The sequence below is a fragment of the Jaculus jaculus genome, chromosome 17 (assembly GCF_020740685.1).
Source record: "Jaculus jaculus isolate mJacJac1 chromosome 17, mJacJac1.mat.Y.cur, whole genome shotgun sequence".
Taxonomy (NCBI): Eukaryota; Metazoa; Chordata; class Mammalia; order Rodentia; family Dipodidae; genus Jaculus; species Jaculus jaculus.
Window position 1 is genome coordinate 69,076,490 of NC_059118.1, and position 16,270 is coordinate 69,092,759.

At 39.6% G+C, this 16,270-nt stretch overlaps 1 pseudogene; it reads left to right on the forward strand.

Moving 5' to 3' along the window:
• The first annotated feature begins 200 nt into the window (after positions 1-200).
• The window catches only part of LOC123453234, a 33,282-nt pseudogene continuing 17,212 nt past the window's right edge, over positions 201-16,270 (forward strand).

Sequence of the window (16,270 nt, forward strand, 5' to 3'; positions counted from 1 at the left end):
AGGCTGTGGATACAGAGAAAAGGAACTGGTGTCATCAGTATTTCCGAGCTCAAGTGGCAGGCCTTACAGAACCAGGGCTCAGACCTGAGGGGAAGGATGCGATCTGGACAGTGCAGGTGCCTCTAAGGAGACCTGAGGCAGGTCACAGAATTAGAAGAAAAACTACAGGAGGCACCCAGGCACCTATCAGGCTCTAGAACATGGCTGCAAAAGAAGGAACTGAGGCAAAGGTGAGACAGCTCCTCTGTCTTTCAGACCCTTGGCTCCCCCTCCATACCACTTGATGCCAAACTCTAGCAGGGAACTTTCAGGTAAATGAAGATATAGTCCTAATCCAATTATTGCAAAGCAAGGTACAGCAGGGTGGATTTGAAGTGAAAAGACAAGAGCTCCATGGTACATGCACGAGGCCTTGGGTTCTATAGCCAGAACCACAAAGAAAATGCAAAGGAAAATAGGAGGAAGGGAAGCAGAAAGAAGACAAGTACTTAAGCATACAATGATTCAACATAAAGTTCCCATCAAAATTAACTAAAGAGAATGATACCCATTTCACTGCAACAAGGCTACTTTCCCAACAGGAAGCTTCAAAATTATTAGTTTCCTTGAGGTCAAGAAACAAATTATGACAGGATGCAGGATGTAATTTCTGTTGTCTGATCATGGCCCTAGAGTCTTAAAAAGAAAAAAAAAAAAAAAGAGTATTTGCAGAGTGTATGACTTGTTCTCTGCAAGTCCTTTTCCATAACTTCTCCAATGCCTAGTTAATTTTGTAATTTTCTCTTAAAGTTTGTATTTGTTAAGCACTTTCCATCTCCCTTCCTTCCTCCCTCCCTCCTCTCCATATTTTCTGTAAGTTTCTGCCTTCTCTTACACCCTGCTCCAAGCAAATGAGTTGGTAGCTACAGAAATATTGAGATGTATTTGTTACAGTTTGTAGCAACTTATTCTACACACACAGTGGATGTTGTATAGTTTTCTAAACAACAATAACAAAAATCTTATTGTGAAATGATCCAAACACAGTACATGTCTCTTACTTGAGAACATTTATTTAAAGCCATAACCAAAAATCTTATGCTTTCTCATGCAGCTAGCTCATGACTGAATTGGAACCCTCATGCAGCTTTCCTAATTCAGAGTCAAATGTTCTGTAAACAAAATACCTCAAATTCAGGCTCAGGTTTCTGTAAGCAATATTTTCTCTTAGTGGCCACCAGAGTCTGCTTTGTCAGTGCCAGCATATGCTAATGAGAAAAAGTAAGCAAGGAAAGTAGAAAATGGGGAGAAGAAAACAAAAAGCAAGAAACAAATGTCAATAAAAACAAAAGTCTTAAAGGAAACAGACTAAACATTTTAGTGATTTGGAAAAGTTCTCAAGTTCTTATAAGGCTCCTTTTAATTGATGTTATATCTAGACTGAAAGAATACTGATAATAGCATTTATGGAAAGAGATTAGAAAACACAGAATATGTGCTGGAGAGATGGTTCAGTGGTTTAAGCACCCATTTTCTCTACATGTAGATTTCTCTTCAAGTAGATTTTGCTTTATGAATTGTGGTGCACCTGTGTTTGGTGCATAAAGATTGGTGATTGTGATGTCCTCTTGTTGGACCATTCCCTTGATAAGTAAGAAGTGGCTTTCTTTGTCTTTTTTGATTACTTTTGGTTTGAAGTCTATTTTATCTTACATTAATAAAGCTATACCTGCTTGTTTCTTATTTCTGTTTTCTTGGAATATAATTTTCTACCCTTTCACCCTGAGGAGGTGTCTGTCTTTAGAGGTGAGGTGGATTTCTTAAAGACAGAAGATTGAGGGGTCTCATTTTCTGATCCACCCTGTTAGCTTTTGTCAGTTGATGGGTGAATTAAGGCCATTAATGTTTAGGGTAATAACTATGAAGGTTGATATAATCCCTGCCATATTGTGGCAGTTTATGTGGTTTGGTGTTTTCTTGGACTTTGTAGGTTTTTGAACCTTCTCTGAGTTCGGTTATTGTGATCTGCTTCTTGTGGGCATTTGAGATTGGTTATTTGACTCTTCTGTGTGGAGAATTCACTGAAGTACTCTCTGTAAGGTTGACTTTGTGTTCATATAGTTGTAAAGTTGAGTTTTATCCTGGAAAGTTTTTCTTTCACTATCTATTATGAGGAATATTTTTGCTCAGTAGAGTAGTTTGGGTTGGAAGACATAGGTTCTTAGACTTTGCAGTGTTCTATTCCAGGCCCTTCTGGCTTTCAGTGTTTCCATTGAGAAGTCTGAAATAACTCTGATGGGGTTACCTTCATATGTAATGTGTTGTTTCTCCCTAGCTGCTTTTAGGACTTTCTCTTTGTTACCAATGTTTAGAGTCTTAATGATAATATGTCTTGGAGAGTTTCTCCTTTGGTCCTGTCTGTTTGGAGTTCTCTTAACTTCTTGTAACTTAATGGGACTTTCTTTTGAGAGGATGGGAAAGATGTCCTTGATAACTTTGTTGCAAAAGTTCTCCATGCCTTTGGTCTGAATTTCTTCTCCTTCTGGTATTCCCATGATCCAAATGTTGGGACATTTAAGGGTTTCCAACAGTCCCCTCATGTTGTGTTCACAAAATGTTTTGAACTTATTCAAACTTTTGGACTCATGAATTATTTCTTCTGCTTTGTCTTCCAGTTCTGAGTTTCTATCCTTCACATGACTGACACTATTTTTGAGAGCTTCTATAGAATTCAGGATTTGGTTTGTATTTTTCTACTGCTTTTTAATGTATAGTATCCACTCATGTGTCGAATTCCCTTTTTACATCATTTTCTGAGTTTCTTAATGCTTCTTGGAATTCATCCTTGCATTTATTTATGTCTTTATTGAGCTTAGCTTATTACTAAGGTCCTCTTTTTTTCTTTCTACTTGAGATCATTAACTGTCTTTGGAAACTTTCCTGTTTCTTTCCTATTAGGTCTAATCTAGTGAGGAAAGCATTCATGCCATTATTGACTCTTTGTTGATTTTCTGCAAGTTCTGCTAATTGCTTGGCAAGGGCTGCATAGCTTGTCTTTTATTTTGGGTTTCTGATCCTGTTATCTTTTCTATGTTTTGATTAGAGACTTCCATTGTGGGACTGGGCAACCTTGTTGGATTTACTTCCATTTGATTTTTCATGTTATTCTTTTTGCACTGTGGTCTGCCCATCACAATGTGGAAATCTTATTTAATTTAGGCAGAAGCTGTAGTCTACCCTTAAAGTGTCTTCAGTGATTATTCCCTTTTATGTTTGCCTTGGTTAGGCTTCTGATGGGACTCTCAAACTGTTTCTTCTGTTTTGTCTTCCAGTTCTGAGTTTCTATCCTCCACATGGCTGACTCTATTCTTGAGAGCTTCTATAGAGTTTTGGGCTTGTTCAAATTTGTTTGTATTTCCTACTCCTTTTCTATGTATAGTTTCCATCCCTCTCTTGATTTCCCTTTTCATATGATTTTCTGATTTTCTTAATGCTTCTTGGAATTCATCCTTGCATTTATTGATGTCTTTGTTGAGCTTAGCCAGCTGGTTATTGAGGTCCTCTCATGTTTTGCTCTCCTTCAGATCATTTAACTGTCTTTTGAACTTTTCTTGGTTCTTTTCTATTAGGTCTAATCTAGTAAGAACAGCATTCATACAATTATTGACCTTTTGTTGCTTTTCTGCAAGTTATGCCATTTGCTTGGTCAGGGTTGCATAGCTTGAATCTTCATTTTGGAGTTCTGATCCTATTGTCTCTTCTATGTTTTGATTAGAGACATCCATGCATTTGATTTTTCATTTTATTCCCTTTGCACTGTGGTCTGTCCATCACAGTGTAGGAATCTTATTTAATTTAAGAAGAAGTTGTAGTCTACCCTTGAAGTAACTTCAGTGGTAATTTCCTTTAATGTTTGCTTCCACTAGGCTTCTTATGGCAATGGGGCCTGCTTGTTCAGAGGAAATGAGCTGGTGAGGCTCTGGTGGGGGCCCCAGGGACCTGATGAAAGGGCTTGTTGTTCCATGATTTGGGGTATTGGACTGCCTGGTCAGGTGGCCCGAGGAGACAGGGGTAGGGGGGAATGGGACAAAGCAGACTGGTGTTGTGGCTGGGCTGTGGCAGGCGGGGGGGGGGGGATGCATGGTGGTTCACTGATGCTGAAAGATGAAAGGGTGGGACAGTGGGTCCTCGGGTTCCTGTATCAGGAGGTTGATAGGAGTTCAGGGTCCTGTGACAGTGCAGGGTGGGAATATGCTGTGGATCCGGGCACACATGGGGCGGTGGAGGTCTCCTGTGGTAGGGGAGTCTAGGTAGAGATAACTGTATCCTACTGGCCTGGGTCTGTATATGGAGGTGGGGGTGGCATCAAGTGGGACAGTGTTCACACATGGAGGTCTCATAGGGAAACACTAGCCTGCTAGTCTGGGTCAGCACACTAGGGTGGGAGCGGTGGTGAGTGGGCTGATGTTTGCAAGCTTGAAGGCATGCCTGGCACTATGCTAGCATTATTGCATGGGCTCCTTGCCTGCAGTTGGTGCAGGAGGAACCTGCAGCTGGGACTATGGCTAGGATGCCTGCTTGAGGGGATTGGGGGACTGGTGGGCTACTTTGCTCCTACATGCCTTTCCACTGGAGGTCTATTAGAGTCAGCTTACCCCTAGAAGACCAAATGAGCCCCAAATGTCTTGCCTTTCCTTCCCTGGAAGGTGTGGCATGGTTAGGCAGATGCCATCTTGACCAGAAGTCCTCTCTCTATTTCACATAATTTTTTTTTATAATCATGGAAAATGCTAATAAAAATTTTAAAAATTAAAAAAAAATTTAAAGAAAACATGGGGCATGATAAATTTCCTTTTATATGCACTGCATTAGTATTTTCTTCCCCATGCACTCACTGGTAGTAGTGACTATTCCATAGGAATTGGATACAAGGAAACTGTGACCCCTGTGTATGAATGTGAGTAAATGAACCTAGGATACACTACAGCATTCGCTTGGCTCAAGCGTCAACACACTTTTCTGTAAATATTTTTGACTGTGTGGGTTATAATTATACAAGTCTTTCAGCGTACATGGAGAGTGCCATCTATAACAAATAAATGAGCTTAGCTGAGTCCCTAAAAATCTTTATTTACAAAACAGGTAAAATGGTGGATGCAACCTAAAAGTCATAGCTTGATGACTTCTCATCTAGCTCATTAAGTTGAGCATAAGATAAAAAGATAGTGTCTCCTTCCAATCACACAAATGAGTAAGACACCTGAGCCTTCTAGAACCCAATGACACATAAAACTGCATTCCTCCAGGAAAGTAGCTTACTTAGATGTTATACATTATTTATGGGATGCAGTCAATTCTGGAAACTAATTGGCTAAAGTGAAATTTTTTTGCTTTTTAAATTTGATAAGAGAACTATGACTCTTCTCTCTTCTTTTTGGCACTGCGCACTAGGGCGTACAGCAGCAAAATTACCATCATTCCATGAAGACTCTGCAGTACAGACTCAGGCACATGGGGTTATGCCTAGGGTGACTGAGTGAGCACAGCCATCATCCATGTTTATGAAGGGTAGTGGCTGCCCAAAGGTGCCTTTGCTTTGGTCTGCTTTGTACATATTTCATGCTTGGCAAATATACAAGAAGAATAAGCTTTAAAAGAAAACCATTTGGGAGAGAATGAAGATTATTTCATTTGTAAGAGTAGTCCATTCTAAGCTTGTTTGAAAACATACATTATTCTCATTGCCTACCAATATTTCCCCAGGAAGGAGTGTAATAAATCTGCATAGCTAGTTTTTCTTCTTGTTAAAGGCCAAACCTCTGTATATGGTTCAGATAACCTGTTGTGTGAATCTATAATGTTTAGATGAATTTTCTCAATTAGTTATTGATGTAGGTTAATTTTGTGCTAATTTTTCATATGTTAAAGCCATAAACTTCATGTGCCAGTATTTAGACATGAGACCATAGCAGTAACTGGACTTAGATAAGGTGAGGACAATGGAGTCCTCTTGATAGAATTAGTATCTTCATAAGAAGTACCAGAGAAAAGTTGTCTTCCTTTTCTCTCTTCCTTCCTCCCTCCCTCTATCTTTCTCCCCTTATGAAGGTATAGTAACAAAAGAGCTCAAATTCAGCCTTAAGGACAGAAGCCTCACCAGAATCTCACACTGCCAGCACTTTGGTCTTGGGATTCCCAGTCTCTAGAACTGTGAGAAATGAGAGTGTGTTGCTTAAGTCATGCTCTTTGTGTCATTTTAATATGGCAGCCTGGGCTAAGATATGTATGTATTGCACAAAGACACAATCAACTCTGCATCAGACATGTATGTATACACAAAAGCACTCTATCACCAGATGGTACTGAGAGTTGGTATAGATGTCTATATGTGGGGTGGAGGGGGCAGTTATCAAACCCAAAGCCCCTATGTTGATTTTAAGGGCTTTGGTGGAATAGAGACTTACAAGCCTAGAACAGGAAACTCTCTGCCAACTTGTGAAAGAACAAAGCAGGGAGTGTCTCAACAATGATACCTTTTCTTTGCCCTTCTAGGGTGTGGGATGAAGTTTGATTTGGTTAAGAAACACCCGCAAGTAAAGGGCAGGGGCTGGCTAAGTCAATGTAATCTCATTTCCTCTCCTTACATAAACTCATTAGAAAATATTGTTTAGATTTTTTGCTTGTAATCTTCTATTGTATTTCTTTTTTATGCTTTCTATAGAACAGTGCTATAAGCTGTTCATTGGCATGTTAGAACCTTCTAGAATTTTTCCATCACCACTTCTTGGGCTGGTTTGAATTTATGACTTCCAGGCAAAGGACTAAGAGCCCATAGATGGCCCCACTTTGTCATCTTTTCCTTGGGCCTTCAACACAGCTACTTAGTTGCCCTAAGTTCGCAAATCTTATTATCTTAAATGGTTCATGCTGCACTCTGATTCTCCTGTGAGTAATACCACCAAGGCTGCAGTTATTTCTATCACTAATAACTTTATGATGTTTACATAACCTTGCTTTGATACTGCTATTGACTTTAGAGTTATAATTACTGCTACTAATTGAGAAAGCTACATGATAGATGGAGACAAATGGACCAACCACTATGCAAGAAACACACAGTGGCTGTCATTAGAAACCAAATGGCCCAGAACAATTTTAATTAGACATGACTAATATCAGCTGCCTCTACTTTCAGCATGATTATGGCCAGGAGTTCAGAAATACTGTAAGTCGCATTATCCTGTTTGATCTTCAGAAGGGAGGGTATGTCACCGTCCTCTGAGCTTTTTTTTTTTTTTTTTTTTTTCTCATTTTAACATGAATTTGGTTTTGATTTAGGATTAGGGAGCTGCATGTTTTCTGCTTGGGCAGTAGAGTATCACTGTGAGTTCCAGGACAGCCTGCAGCCTGAGACATAGTGAATTCAAAGTCATCCTGGGCTGGAAAAAAAAAAAAAAAAACAACAACAAAACATAATGGATGCACTTGGAAGGGAGGTAAGCCAGCCTGGGAAATAATTTAGACACCTGGGATACAGCAAATACACCACTTTCCTTACAATGCATTTGAGCAACATGTTGGCAACACAGGACCCCTGTCTATACCAAGTACACAGACACCCACACCTAATAATGAACTAAGTTTCTCTCCCACGATCAGCCATTATTTGTTCAATTTTGTTCCTTTTTTCCAATATTTGTTCCAATATTTGTTCATTATTGTTCCTATTCAAATATGTTCTGATATATTTGAGATTCAAACACAGGGGTCCATCCAGCTGGATTTGCTTTGGGTACATGCATAATAACACAAACTAGATTCTCTAGGTAAACTTTTAGGGAAAAAATTCCTATTTACCATCTGATGCCTATGTATAATTTGATGGAGCTTAAGTAAGATGCATCATGGCAGGAACAGTAGAGAAAATGTTATTTAATGCAAACCTATCAGTCAAAGTAGAGCACCACCAAAACTATACCCCTAGCAACCAGCATATCCTCTCCTAAAAATCCTATAAAAAGAAACCCCAAGCCACTTCCTGGGGCCCATGAATACTATCCACGCAAGTGGCCCACTTCCTCTCTTGAAAGTTTATTTCAAACCTTTTTCATCATTTTGCTCTTATATGGATTCTTGCTATTTCACTATTTGTGTGTCCCTTTCTTCAATTCTTTGAGTAAGATACCAAAACCTGGAAACATTCAGAAAGAGACCACTGATAACAAGGAGAGATAATCACTCTTTCTCATTGGTAAAGGCCAAAACTTCCTTAATTGAAAAGGTAAAAATTTTGTTTACTGCTTTTATTCTTTCACCAAAATGGAATTTTATACAGTGAAGCCCCATGTGATGACTACTTACTACCCAAATGCCAACATAAGTACAGTGATGACTTCCTAATCCTTTTTTCTAAGTAAGCCTGCAATAAACGCAAATGTAGAAATGAACTTTGGTACGAAAGAAAGCCAGAGCTCAGAGGACACTGCAGCAACTTCTATTAAGAGTCTAGAATTCACTACCGGTTAAGATGGTGGTGTAGATACCATGCCAAAGCAGCATAGGGGGGAAAAAAGACCAAAAAAACTCAGCAAAATATACACTTTTACTAAAAAGTGAGGTGTATAGGAAATTGAAGCGGCAGCGGAGAAGTAGAAGAGATCCAGAGCATCCAGAGCCCGCACAGGCCAGCAAAAGCGGCTCCAGCAGCTTGGCAAATGGCGGCGGCGGCAGCACAACAGAAAGCCTCCAGGCTCGGCTTCAGCTGCAGGAAAAGCCAGGTGCGGGAGCTTTCCCTCACACCGGCGCTCTCCGCAACTCAGGAAATGTGAAGGGAGAGCGGCAGTGAGCAACGGAGGAGCAGACTGCAAGGTAGAAGAACACATGGAGCAGTGAGAGAACCAGAGCAGCTGTGGCTCCCTCCCCTCCCCCTCTGTCTGAGCCCAGCTCCGGCCAACAGAGCAGTGTCCCGGGACCCAGCCACGCCAACTTGAGACGACAGCAGGACTCAAGCAGGAGAGAGATCGGCAGCAACATCAGTGGCTCCGGCACCAGCAACAGCGGCCCCAGCAGTAACAGCTCCAGTCACAGCAGCAGCAGACCCAGCAGCAGCAGACACAGGAGAGGCAGCAGCAGCAGACCCAGCAGCAGCAGACCCAGGAGCAGCAGCAGCTGCAGACCCAGCAACAGCAGCTTCTTCGGGAGCAGCGGCAGTGGACACAGCAGCAGCAGCTTCAGCAGCAGTGGTGGCTCCAGCAGTGGCAGCTACAGAAGCAGCAGAGGCAGCAGCAGCGGTGGGTCCAGCAGCAGCAGCTTCAGCAGCAGTGGCTACAGACCCAGCAGCGGCAGCTTGAGCAGCAGATCCAGCAGTGGGGGTGCTGATCTGCAGGGCCACACTTGCCAGGCTCGGTTTGCCCCGCAGGAAAAGCCAGTGCCCAGCTCCAGAAATCAGAACAGCAGCCCAACGACCCAGGCAGCAACTTGAGTGAGACCAAAATCATCCAAGGTAACTGGGATTGCACCAGGGAAGGGTCTCACTTGGTCGCAAGCTGACTTGGATCCCTCAACAGACCAGAAATCTTAACCTCTTTGTTGATAGAGGATCTGGTTGTTATAATAACTACTCTTGCATACATACTCGGGGCTGTTTTTGATTGAATGTGTACAGTGTTTAGTTAAACTTTAGAAAATACCTGTTTTTTATTCCACTCAACCTGCTTGCATACTCCTATAACAGGGAAACTCAACCCCTAAGAACATCTTTGTAGATACTCTGAGAGTCTTAAGAGCCACACCTAACACCTTAAGCTCCTACACTGAAAATATATTACATCAAATCAATTGATACAGCTAAGAATACCCAGCTAGCTAGAAAATCCAAGCATTAACTTAATCCAAGATGCAAAAATGTATACATTATAACACAAGAAACACTAAAAGCAAGACGATATAAATCTACCTAAAAGTATTAGTGCATCAGAAATGTCCTCCAGCGAGAATGAGTTAGAGGAAATGCCTGAGAAAGATTTCAAAAGAATGATTATAAATATGTTCAAAGAGGTCAAATAACAAATCAAAAGACACAAAGAAGAAATCAAAGAGGAAATCAAAGGAATCAAAGAAGATGCAGGACACCAGTTTCATGAAATAAAGAAGACAATACAAGACATAAAAAAGGAAATAGAAATAATAAAGAAAAACCAGTCAGAATTACTAGCAATGAAGAACACAGTTAACAAAATAAAAAACTGTAGAAAATCTCACCAGTAGGATGGATGAGGTAGAGGACAGAATATCTAAGCTAGAAGACCAGGTGGCAGATCTAATACAGTCCTACAAAGAGAAAGACAACTTATAGAAAAGTATGAGTGGGAATTTCAAGATATTCAGGACACTATGAAAAGATCCAATATAAGAATTCAGGGCATAGTAGAAGGAGAAGAAATCCACTCCAAAGGCATAGTAGGCATCTTCAACAAAATCATTGAAGAAAATTTCCCCCAAATTGGGAAAGAGATGCCAATGCAGATACAGGAAGCCTTTAGAACCCCAGCCAGACAAAACCTGGAAAGAATCTCTCCTCGCCATATTATAATCAAACTTCCAAACACACACACCAAAGAAAAAATATTGAAAGCAGTTAGAGAGAAAAATCAAGTTACCTACAAAAGCAAGCCCATCAGGCTTACAGCAGATTATTCAACACAAACTTTTAAAGCCAGAAGGGCTTGGAGTGATATATTCCAAGTTCTGAAAGATAACAACTGTCAACCAGGGCTACTTTATCCTGCAAAGTTATCCATTCAAATAGACGGAGAAATAAGGACATTCCATGACAAAAGCAGGTTAAAGGAGTATTTGAAGACAAAACCAGCTCTACAGAAAATACTTGAGAGAATCCTCCATGCTGAAGAAAAGGAAAAGCATACATATAACGAACCTAGAAAAAACAAGCAATACTCAAATACTAGTTAACACAAGAGAGCACAGGTAGAACCGGAAACACAAAAAAAAATGGCAAACATAAATACAAACCTTTCAATAATATCTTTTAAATCAACGGCCTCAATGCCCCAACAAAAAGACATAGATTTGCAGACTGGGTTAAAAAGCAGGATCCTACAATTTGTTGTCTCCAAGAAACTCACCTTTCTAGATAGACATTATCTTAGGGTGAAAGGTTGGAAGACGGTGTTTCAAGCAAATGGGCCTAGAAAACAAGCAAGTGTTGCTATCATAATATCAGACAAGGTAGACTTAAGTCCAACGTCAGTCAAGAAAGATAAGGAAGGTCACTTTATATTGATTAAGGGCACACTCCAACAGGAGGACATTACAATCCTAAGCATATATGCACCTAACATGGGGGTTCCCAAATTCGTCAAACAAACACTATTAGATCTAAGGTCACAGATAACATCAAACACAATGGTGGTGGGTGACTTTAACACCCCACTCTCATCAATTGACAGGTCATGCCGGGAAAAAATAAACAGAGAAGCAACTGGACTAAATGAGGTCATAGAAGGAATGGACTTAACAGACATATACAGGACATTTCATCCAAAAGCTGCAGAATATACATTCTTTTCAGCAGCACATGGAACATTCTCTAAAATAGACCATATGTTAGGACACAAAGCAAATCTTAACAAATTCAGGAAAATTGAAATAATTCCTTGCATTCTATCTGACCACAATGGAATTAAACTACAAATCAGTAGCAAGAAAGGCTATAGAGCATTCATAAAATCATGGAAACTAAACAGTACACTACTAAATGATGAATGAGTCAATGAAGAAATCAAGAAGGAAATCGAAAAATTTATAGAGTCAAATGATAAGGAGAACACAACATACCAAAATCTCTGGGACACAATGAAGGCAGTTCTAAGAGGGAAATTTATAGCCTTAAGTGCCTATATTAAGAAATTAGAAAGGTCACAAGTAAACGACCTAATGCTTTGCCTTAAAGCCTTGGAAAAAGAAGAACAAAGCAAACCAAAAATCAGTAGATGGGAAGAAATAATAAAGATTAGGGCAGAAATTAATGAAATAGAAACAAAAAGAATAATCCAAAGAATTAATGAAACAAAGAGTTGGTTCTTTGAAAGGATAAACAAGATTGATAAACCCATGGCAAATCTGACCAAAAGAAAGAGAGAAGAGACACAAATTAATAAAATCAGAGATGAACAAGGTAACATCACAACAGATTCCAGAGAAATTCAAAAAATCATTGGGACATAATATAAAAGCATATAGTCCACAAAGTATGAAAATCTGAAAGAAATGGATGATTTCCTTGATCTATATGACCTACCTAAATTAAATCAAAATGAGATTAATCACTTAAATAGACCTATAACAAAAATGGAGATCCGAGCAGTTATCAATAATCTCCCAACTAAAAAAAGCCCAGGCCCGGATGGATTCACTGCTGAATTTTACCAGACTTTTAAGGAAGAGCTAACACCATTGCTTCTTAAGCTTTTCCAGGAAATAGAAAAAGAAGGAATTCTACCAAACTCCTTCTATGAGGCCAGCATCACCCTGATACCAAAACCAGGCAAAGATAGAACAAAAAAAGAAAATTACAGACCAATCTCCCTCATAAACATAGATGCAAAAATTCTCAACAAAATATTGGCAAACAGAATACAAGAGTATATCAAAAAGATCATTCACCCTGACCAAGTAGGCTTTATCCCAGAGATGCAGGGACAGTTCAACATACGCAAATCTATAAATGTAATACATTACATAAACGGGTTGAACGACAAAAATCACATGATCATCTCATTAGACGAAGAGAAAGCATTTGACAAAATCCAACATCCCTTCATGATAAAAGTCCTACAGAGACTGGGAATAGAAGGAACATATCTCAATATAATAAAGGCTATTTATGACAAGCCTACAGCCAACATATTACCAAATGGGGAAAAACTGGAAGCTTTCCCACTAAAATCAGGAACAAGAAAAGGGTGTCCACTGTCCCCACTTTTATTCAATATAGGTTTGGAAGTCTTAGCCATAGCAATAAGACAAGAGACACACATAAAAGGGTTACAAATTGGAAAGGAAGATATCAATTTATCATTATTTGCAGATGACATGATTCTATACATAAAGGACCCTAAAGACTCTACTAGCAAACTGTTAGAGCTGATCAAAACCTACAGCAATGTAGCAGGATACAAAATAAATACACAGAAATCAGTAGCCTTCATATATGCTAACAACAAATACACAGAGGATGAAATGAGAGAATCACTCCTATTCACACTTGCATCAAAAAAAATAAAATAAAATAAAGTACCTTAGAATAAACCTAATCAAGGAAGTAAAGAATCTCTACAATGAGAACTTTAAAACACTCAAGTGAGAAATTGCAGAAGACACTAGAAAATGGAGAAACATCCCTTGTTCCTGGATTGGAAGAATCAATATTGTGAAAATGGCAATCTTACTAAAAGCAATCTACACATTTAATGCAATCCCTATCAAAATTCCAAAAGCATTCTTCATGGAAATAGAAAAAGCAATCCAAAAATTCATTTGGAATCACAAAAAAAACCCTAACATCTAAAATAATACTGAGCAACAAAAATGAGGCTGGTGGCATCACCATATCTGAATTTAACCTATACTACAGAGCCATAGTAACAAAAACAGCATGGTACTGGCACACAAACAGACATGTAGATCAATGGAACAGAGTAGAGGACCTAGAGGTAAGCCCAAGTAGCTATAGTCACCTGAGATTCGATAAAAATGCCAAAAATACTCATTGAAGAAGAGACAGCCTCTTCGGCAAATGGTGTTTTGAAAACTGGATATATGTCTGCAGAAGGATGAAAATAGATTCTTCTCTCTCGCCATGCACAAGAATTAAGTCCAAATGGATTAAAGACCTTAACATCAGACCTGAAACTCTGAAACTGCTAGAGGAAAAAGTAGGGGAAACCCTTCAACATATTGGTCTTGGCAAAGACTTTCTGAATACAACCCCAATTGCTCAGGCAATAAAACCACAGATTAATCACTGGGACCTCATGAAATTTCAAAGATTTTTCACTGCAAAGGACACAGTGAAAAAAGCAAAGAGGCAACCTACAGAATGGGAAAAATTCTTTGCCAGCTGTATATCTGATAGAGGATTAATATCTAGGATATACACAAAACTCATAAAGTTAAATAATAAGGAATCAAACAAGCCAATCAAAAAATGGGCTATGGAGCTAAATATAGCATTCTCAAAGGAAGAAATATGAATAGCATATAAGCATCTAAAAAATTGTTCTACGTCACTAGTCATCAGGGAAATACAGATTAAAACTACATTGAGATTCCATCTCACTCCTGTCAGATTGGCCACCATCATGAAAACAAAAGATCATAAATGTTGGAGGGGATGTGGAAAAAAAGGAACCCTTCTACACTGTTGGTGGGAATGCAATCTGGTCCAGCCATTGTGGAAAACAGTGTGGAGGTTCCTAAAACAGCTAAAGATTGATCTACCATATGACCCAGCTATAGCACTCCTAGGCATATATCCAAAGCACTCATCTCACTTCCTTAGAAGTACATGCTCAACCATGTTTATAGCTGCTTAATTTATAATAGCCGGGAAATGGAACCAGCCTAGATGTCCCTCAACTGATGAGTGGATAATGAAGATGTGGCACATTTATGCAATGGAGTTCTACTCAGCAGTAAAGAAAAATGAAGTTATGAAATTTGCAGAAAAATGGATGGACCTGGAATGGATTATACTAAGTGAGGTAACCCAGGCCCAGAAAGCCAAGTGCCACATGTTCTCCCTCATATGTTGATCCTAGCTACAGATGATTGGGCTTCTGCGTGAGAATGAAAATACTTAGTAGCAGAGGCCAGTAAGTTGAAAAGGAGACATAAAGGGAAGAGAAAGGAAGGGAGGAGGATACTTAATAGGTTGATATTGTATATATGTAATTACAATGATTGTAATGGGGAGGTAATATGATGGAGAATGGAATTTCAAATGGGAAAGTGTGGGGGTGGGGAGGGAGGGAATTACCATGGGACATATTTTGTAATCATGGAAAATGTTAATAAAAATTTAAAAAAAAGAAAAGAAAAGAAAGAATGTCCAGGGCATGGTGAGAGATTTCCTGAAGGTCATTTCTCAGGAACTCTAGCAATAATTTAAAAAACACACACAGACAAGTGGGTTGGAGGGATGGCTTAGCGGTTAAGGCATTTGCTTGCAAAGCTAAAGGACCCCGGTTCAATTCCCTAGGACCCACATAAGCCAGATGCACAAGGGGGCGCACGTGTCTGGAGTTCGTTTGCGGTGGCTGGAGGACCTGGCGCGCCCATTCTCTCTCCCCCTCTCTATGCATCTTTCTCTCTCAAATAAATAAATAAAAATAATTTCTTTAAAAAAAAAAGAGTCTAGAATTCCTTTCTAGTGTCTATTCCTAACAATTAGACTTAGGACCCATAATCAGATGCCTGTCTGTAGACTTCTTCTAGGCCTGCACCCTAAGGTCCCAGCATGCCATTGTTAGCTTTGTACTAACCATCTTCCTGTGGATCCCTGTTCAGCCTACAAATACAGGTGGCCAGAGCCCCTGCCAGCATCTCTATCCCTCACCTTTCCTGTTCTTACTATCACTTCTTCCAAGTTATCAAAGATTGAAGTATCTTTCTGTCCTGACTTCTGTTTCTTAGCTTCTAAATCTTAGAACCAAGAACGTTGTTGTTGTTGTTTTAAATCCCTGTATATTCTTTCCATTTTATCATTCTCTTTGAGCTGAGATATGTCTCCCTGGTCACTCAGAGCTCCTAGAATAATCCACTTGGTTGCCTAGCTACCTTCAGCCTCTCTCCATTACCACACTCCATTCAGAGTCCAACGTGCCATTCTTCTGCTGGTTTCCAGCTTTAGTAGCCAGCAGACGATAAGATGCAAACTACAGAAGAGGGCTGTAAGTACTCTAACCTCAACTTCCCTGACACCTAGCACACTTTTATCAAATTGAATCAGAGAAGTCTTGTCCCAGCACACTGCAACATAGTCTCCAGAGGTTCTGTGTAGACCACTGCTCAGAGAACAGAATCTGGAGCAGGAATTAAGCCCCTACTGTTATTTCACCACTGTCTGGCTTTGTATTCAAAACTTGTTGAAGCATCCAACTTCTCTGAAAACATTTCTTCAAGCATGGGATTAATCTTAATTTGTATGTCTTTTAGTGCTTGTTGGGTGCTTGAAAGTCATACAGAAACTTACTACCTGAAAGAAATATTT